Genomic DNA, 6,000 nt, shown 5'->3' with positions numbered 1-6,000 from the left:
CTTAAATCACAAAGCTAGTACCTGGCAGAACAGGGATATTTATTTATTTATTTATATAGAAATATATTTGACATATAACATCGTGTAAATTTAAGGTGTATAACGTGTTAATTTGATACATTTATATATTGTAATGTGATTGCCATTGTATTGGTAATTATCATCTCTATCTCATTACATAATTATTGTTTCTTTTTAGTAGTTGGAATAATTAAGTTCTAGTGTCTTAGCAAGTTTGATGATTATAATACAATATTGCTATCTGTATTCACTGTATTATGCATTATACTTTAGGGCCTATTTACTACTCATTGTAAGTTTGTACCCTTAAACAACATCTGTCCTGTTTCCCCGTCCCCCATCTCCTGGTAACCACCATTTTAATCTCTGTTTTTACGAGTTTGGATTTATTTATTCATTTATTTATTTATTTATTTTGTGAGGAAGATCAGCCCTGAGCTAACATCCGATGCCAATCCTCCTCTTTTTTTGCTGAGGAAGATTGGCCCTGGGCTAACATCCGTGCCCATCTTCCTCTACTTTATACGGGACGTCACCACAGAATGGCTTGACAAGCGGTGCGTTGATGCACGCCCAGGATCTGAACCTGCGAACACTCGGGCTGCCGAAGCGGAGCATGTGCACTTAACCGCTGAGCCACTGGGCCAGCCCCAAGTTTGGATTTTTTTTTAATTCCACATATAAGTGATATCATACAGTACTTGTCTTTCTTTGTCTGACTTATCGAACTTAGCATAATGTGCACAGGTCCATCCATGTTGTCACAAATGGCAACATACCTCCTTCCTTTCTTGTGGATGAATAATATTCCATTGTATATATGTATATACAACATCTCCTTTATCCATTCATCTGTTGATGGACACAGGCTGTTTTCACATCTTAGCTATTGTGAATAATGCTGCAATAAACATGGGAGTGCATATGTTTCTTCAATATCCTGTTTTCATTTCCTTTGTGTATATATACAGAAGTAGAATTGCAGGATCACACATGGTAGACCTATTTTTAATTTTTTGAGGCATCTCCATATGGTTTTCTGCAGTGGGTGAACCAATTTACATTTCTACCAACAGTGGGATAACATATACCAACAGTGTATAAGCGTTCTTTTTTCTCCACATCCTTGTCAGCACTTATCTCTTGTCTTGATCATAGCCATTCTAAAAGGAATGAAGAGATATCTCATTGTGGTTTTGATTTGCATTTCCCTGATGATTAGTGATGTTGAGCATCTTTTCATGTACGTGTTGGCCATTTGGATGTCTTCTTTGTAAAAATGTCTATTTAGTTCTCCTGCGCACTTTTTAAATTGGATTGTTTGTTTTTTTGATTTTGAGTTGTATGAGTTCTTCATATTTTTTGGATATTATCCTCTTATCCTATATATGGTTTGCAAAAATTTTCTCTGATTCTATAGGTTGCCTTTTCATTTTGTTTATTGTTTATTTTGCTTTGCAAAAGTTTTAAAATTTGATCTAGTCCTATTTGTTGATTTTTGCTTTTGTTTTTTGTGCTTTTGGTGTCATATCCAAAAAAATCATTGCCAAGGCTAATGTTCAGGAGATGCTTTCCTACGTTTTCTTCTAGGAGATTTATGGTATCAGGTCTTACGTTTAAATCTTTGATCCATTTCGAGTTAATTTTTGTGAGTGGTGTAAGACAGGGGTCCACTGTCATTGTTCTGCATGTGTTTATTCAGTCTTCCCAACACCATTTGTTGAAGAGACTATCCTTTCCCCATTGGGTGCTCTTGGGTCCCTTGTCAAATATTACTTGACCATGTAAGCCAGAGTTTAATTCTGGGGTCTCTATTCGGTTCCATTGGTCTATGTGTCTATTTTTGTTCCAGAACCATACTGTTTTTATTACTGTAGCTTTGTAGTATAGTTTGAAATCAGGAAGTGTGATAACTTGGCTTTGTTTTTTGTTTTTTCTTAGGTTTGCTTTGGCTATTTGGGTTCTTTCATGGTTCCATACAAGTTTTAGGATTGCTTTTTCTATTTCTGTGAAGAATGCCGTTGGTATTTTGATGGGGATTGCATTCAATCTATAGATGGCTCTGGGTAGTATGGAATTTTTAACACTATTAATTCTTCCAACCCATGAACATCGGATGTTTTTCCATTTGTTTGTGACTTCTTTGATTTCTCTCAGCAAATTCTTGTAGTTTTTGGTGTACAAATCTTTCATTTTCTTGGTTAAATTTATTCCTAAGTATTTTCTTGTTTTTGATGTATTGTGAATGCAATAATTTTCTTTATTTATTTATCATATGTTTCATCCTTAGTGTATAGAAATTCAATTGATTTATGTATGTTGATTTTGTATCTTGCAACTTCAAAACTGGGGTTTGAACCTGGTTGCGCTGGCCCTAGAATTTGTGATCTTGGTTGCTATGCTTTCTGTCCTCTGTATAGGAAAAACAACAACAAAAACAGAAGAGGAAATAGAATAGAGTATCTCTGTTACATGTAGTAAGAGTTAAGAATTATCTTGTGAAATTTATTTCCATTGTGTCTGTGTATGTATTGGATCACAATGTGAATTGGCCCAAAAGATATTCTGTCTGATGTGAATTTACAAATATCTTGTTCAGTCCATTGCAGACTGAATTTATTATTTAACTCCCAGGGGGCAATATTGAACAGTAATACAATGGAACACAATGTTGTATGTTATACAGTGCTAGCAGCTAAAATTTATGAGGCACAGTGAGTGCTAAGCACTTTGATCACATCTTCATGAAGTCAAATGGGAATGGGAGGCTGAGATGAGGATGGAACAAGGGGCTAACCTCATCTGAACACCAGGGCCTGCCTTTTATGGGGCCTTCCTCACCAAGCTCATGATTTCGCTCCAGAGATGATTCAACATCTTAAAACTCTCTTGCAATTTCCTGGAAATTGACTTGACAGAAAAAAATGGCCATAAAGTAGATCATCTTAGTGGATAGGCTTTCAAAGTTCAGCATAATCAAATATGCCCTTATTGACTTACTCTCTTCCTCCTCTTCATGTTCTGGAAAACCCCTACCAGCCTTAGGAGAGGAGGTCTGGCATTTTTCATTTTCCTCCAGGATGCTGGCTCCTCCCCTCCAAGTTTACTGTCTCCTCTGCACCTTTATATCATTTACATTCATGCAAGTTACCTTACCTCTGTGAGCCCCAAGTTCATTTATCTTTACAATGGGGATGATGATAATGCTTACCCTAGAGTTTTGCTATGAGTATTTACTGAATATATATAATCTATGTACAGGCTCCCAGCTAACAAATGTGAACCGCCCTGGAGAAAAATAAGCACAAAAATACTGGTTATTATCAAAACACAAGATCTCTTCTGCCTGACCAAGCACCCTGAACATAAAGATGTTACTGAGAACATCGTTGATTTATTGATGTAAATCCTACTCTGACCATTTTGCTTTCCCATCAACAACTGAATGAGTTCCTGTTGCTCCATATCCTTGTCAGAATTTGGTGTTGTCAGTGTTTTGGATTTTAGCCATTCTAAGAGGTGTGTAGTGATATCTCATTGTTGTTTTAATTTGCAATTCTCTAATGACTTATGATGTTGAGTATATTTTCATTTTTGCCATCTGTATATCTTCTTTGGTGAGATGTCTTTTCATATCTTTTGCCCATTTTTAAATTGAGTGGTGCATTTTCTTATTGTGGAGTTTTAAGTGTTCTTTGTATATTTTAGATAACAGTCCTTTATCAGATACGTCTTTTGCAAATATTTTCTCCCAGTCTGTGGCTTGTCTTTTTATTCTCTTTACAATGTCTTTTTCAGAGCAGAAGTTTTTAATTTTAATGAAGTCCAGTTTATCCATTTTTATCTTTCATGGGTTGTGACTTTGGTGTCGTATCTAAAAAGTCATCACCAAACGCAAGGTCACCCAGATTTTCTCTTACGTTATTTTCTAGGAGTTTTAGAGCTTTGCATTTTACACTTAAGTCTATGATCCATTTTGAAATAACTTTTGTGCAAGGTGTAAGGTCTGAGTCTAGATTCATTTTTCTGTATGTGAATGTCCATGTTGTTGGTATTTTATCCTATTAATATGATGTATTACATAGATTGATTTGATTTTCCTATGTTGAAGCAACCTTACATTTCTGGAACAAATCCTGCCTGGTCATGGTCTGTAAGCCTTTTAACATGCTAACAGATATAGTTTTCTACAATTTTGTTGAAGGTTTGTTCCATCTATATTCATAAGCAATGTTGATCAGTAGCTTTTTTCTCCCTTTATGGTGTCTTTGGCTGTCATAGCAGGGTAATACTGGTCTCGTAGAATGAATTCGTAAGTTTTCCCTCTTTTTCTATCTTTTGGAGGAGTTTGAGGAGGATTGGTGTTAATTCTTTAAACATCTGGTAGAATTTACCAGTGAGCCATCCTGTCTTGGGCTTTTCTCTGTTGGAATTTTTTTGATTATTGACTCACTCTCTTTACTTGTTATAGGTCTATTCATATTTCTATTTCTTTTTAAATCAGTTTTGGTAGTTTGTGTGTTTTTAGGGACTTATACATTTTATCTAGGTTAACTAATTTGTTGGTATACAATTGTTCATAGTATTCTCTCTCAGAGAAATTGACATTCTTACAGAAAGAGAGAGAGATTTTAGGGAATGGGCTCATGTAATTGTGGAGGCTGGCAAGTTCAAAATGTGGGTAGGCCGTTAGGCTGGATACCTGGGGATGAGTTGATACTGACAGCCCAAATCTGACGGCAGTCTGCTGGCAGAATTCCCTTCTTCAGGGGATCAATCTTTTTCTATCAAGGCCTTCAACTAATTGAATGAGGCCCACTCACATTATGGAGAGTAATCTGCTTTACTCAAAGTCAGCTGATTTAAATGTTAATCTCATCTAAAAAGTACTTTCACAGGAACATCTAGAATAATGTTTGACCAAATATCTGTTACCATGCCCTAGCCAAGTTGCCACATAAGTAAACCACAGCTGTTTAGAATTGTATTGTTTAATTTCCACATATTTCTGAGTGTCTCACATTTCTTTGTTATTGATTTTTAAATTCATTCTATTGTGGTTGAAGAACTCACCTTATATAATAATATAGCATTTTATCATTTAAAATTTATCGACGGTTGTTTTGTGGCCTAGCATATGCTGTATCCTAGAGAATGTTCCACATGCACTTAAGCAGAAAGTATATTCTACTGTTGTAGGGTGGAGTGTTCTATAGATGTCTATTAGGTCTAGTTGGTTTCTAGAGTTGTTTAGGTCTTCTATTTCCCTGTTGATCTTCTGTCTAGTTTTTCTATCTATTATTGAAAGTGGGATATTTCTCTCTTCATTTTGTGAGTTTTTGCTTCATGTATTTTTTAGGTACAAATCTCTTCATAACTGTTATATCTCCCTGATGAATTGACCCTTTTATCGTTATAAAAGGCTCCATATATCTCCAGCAATATTTTTTTATTTTAAGTCTCTGTTGTCTGATACTGACATAGCCACACTCCAGCTTACTTGTGGTTGCTATTTGCATAATATATATTTTTTCTATCCTTTTACTTTCAACTTGTATTTTTGAATCTGATGTGTTTCTCCTTTAGACAACATATAGTTGGATGTGTTTTTATTAATCAAATCTGAAAATCTCTGCCTTTTGAATGGATTGGTTAATTAGTTCACATTTAATGTTACTCCTAATAATTGGTGCATAAGGGGAGGAAGGAAGCCCTTGATCTCTTAGCTGCACCTGCCTGGAATTTAGTCTTAGCAACATGTAACTGTGGGGAATGAGAAATGCTGGCAGCCTGCCCCTCTCAGGAAAACACCAGAGCCCTCAAATGAGACCTCGAGGGTAATAGAAACTCTGTGTTCTTGGTTGTACCCACCTGGAATGGAGTTTCCATCATGCCAAACTTGGGGTGGAGGGAGCAAGTGGGTTGTAGTTCAAATGCTGCAGACACCCACTGTTCTTATAGTTTTAGTAGATTTTCTTG

The sequence above is a fragment of the Diceros bicornis genome, chromosome 20 (assembly GCF_020826845.1).
Source record: "Diceros bicornis minor isolate mBicDic1 chromosome 20, mDicBic1.mat.cur, whole genome shotgun sequence".
In the NCBI taxonomy this organism is placed as follows: Eukaryota; Metazoa; Chordata; class Mammalia; order Perissodactyla; family Rhinocerotidae; genus Diceros; species Diceros bicornis.
This window is presented reverse-complemented; position numbering follows the sequence as displayed.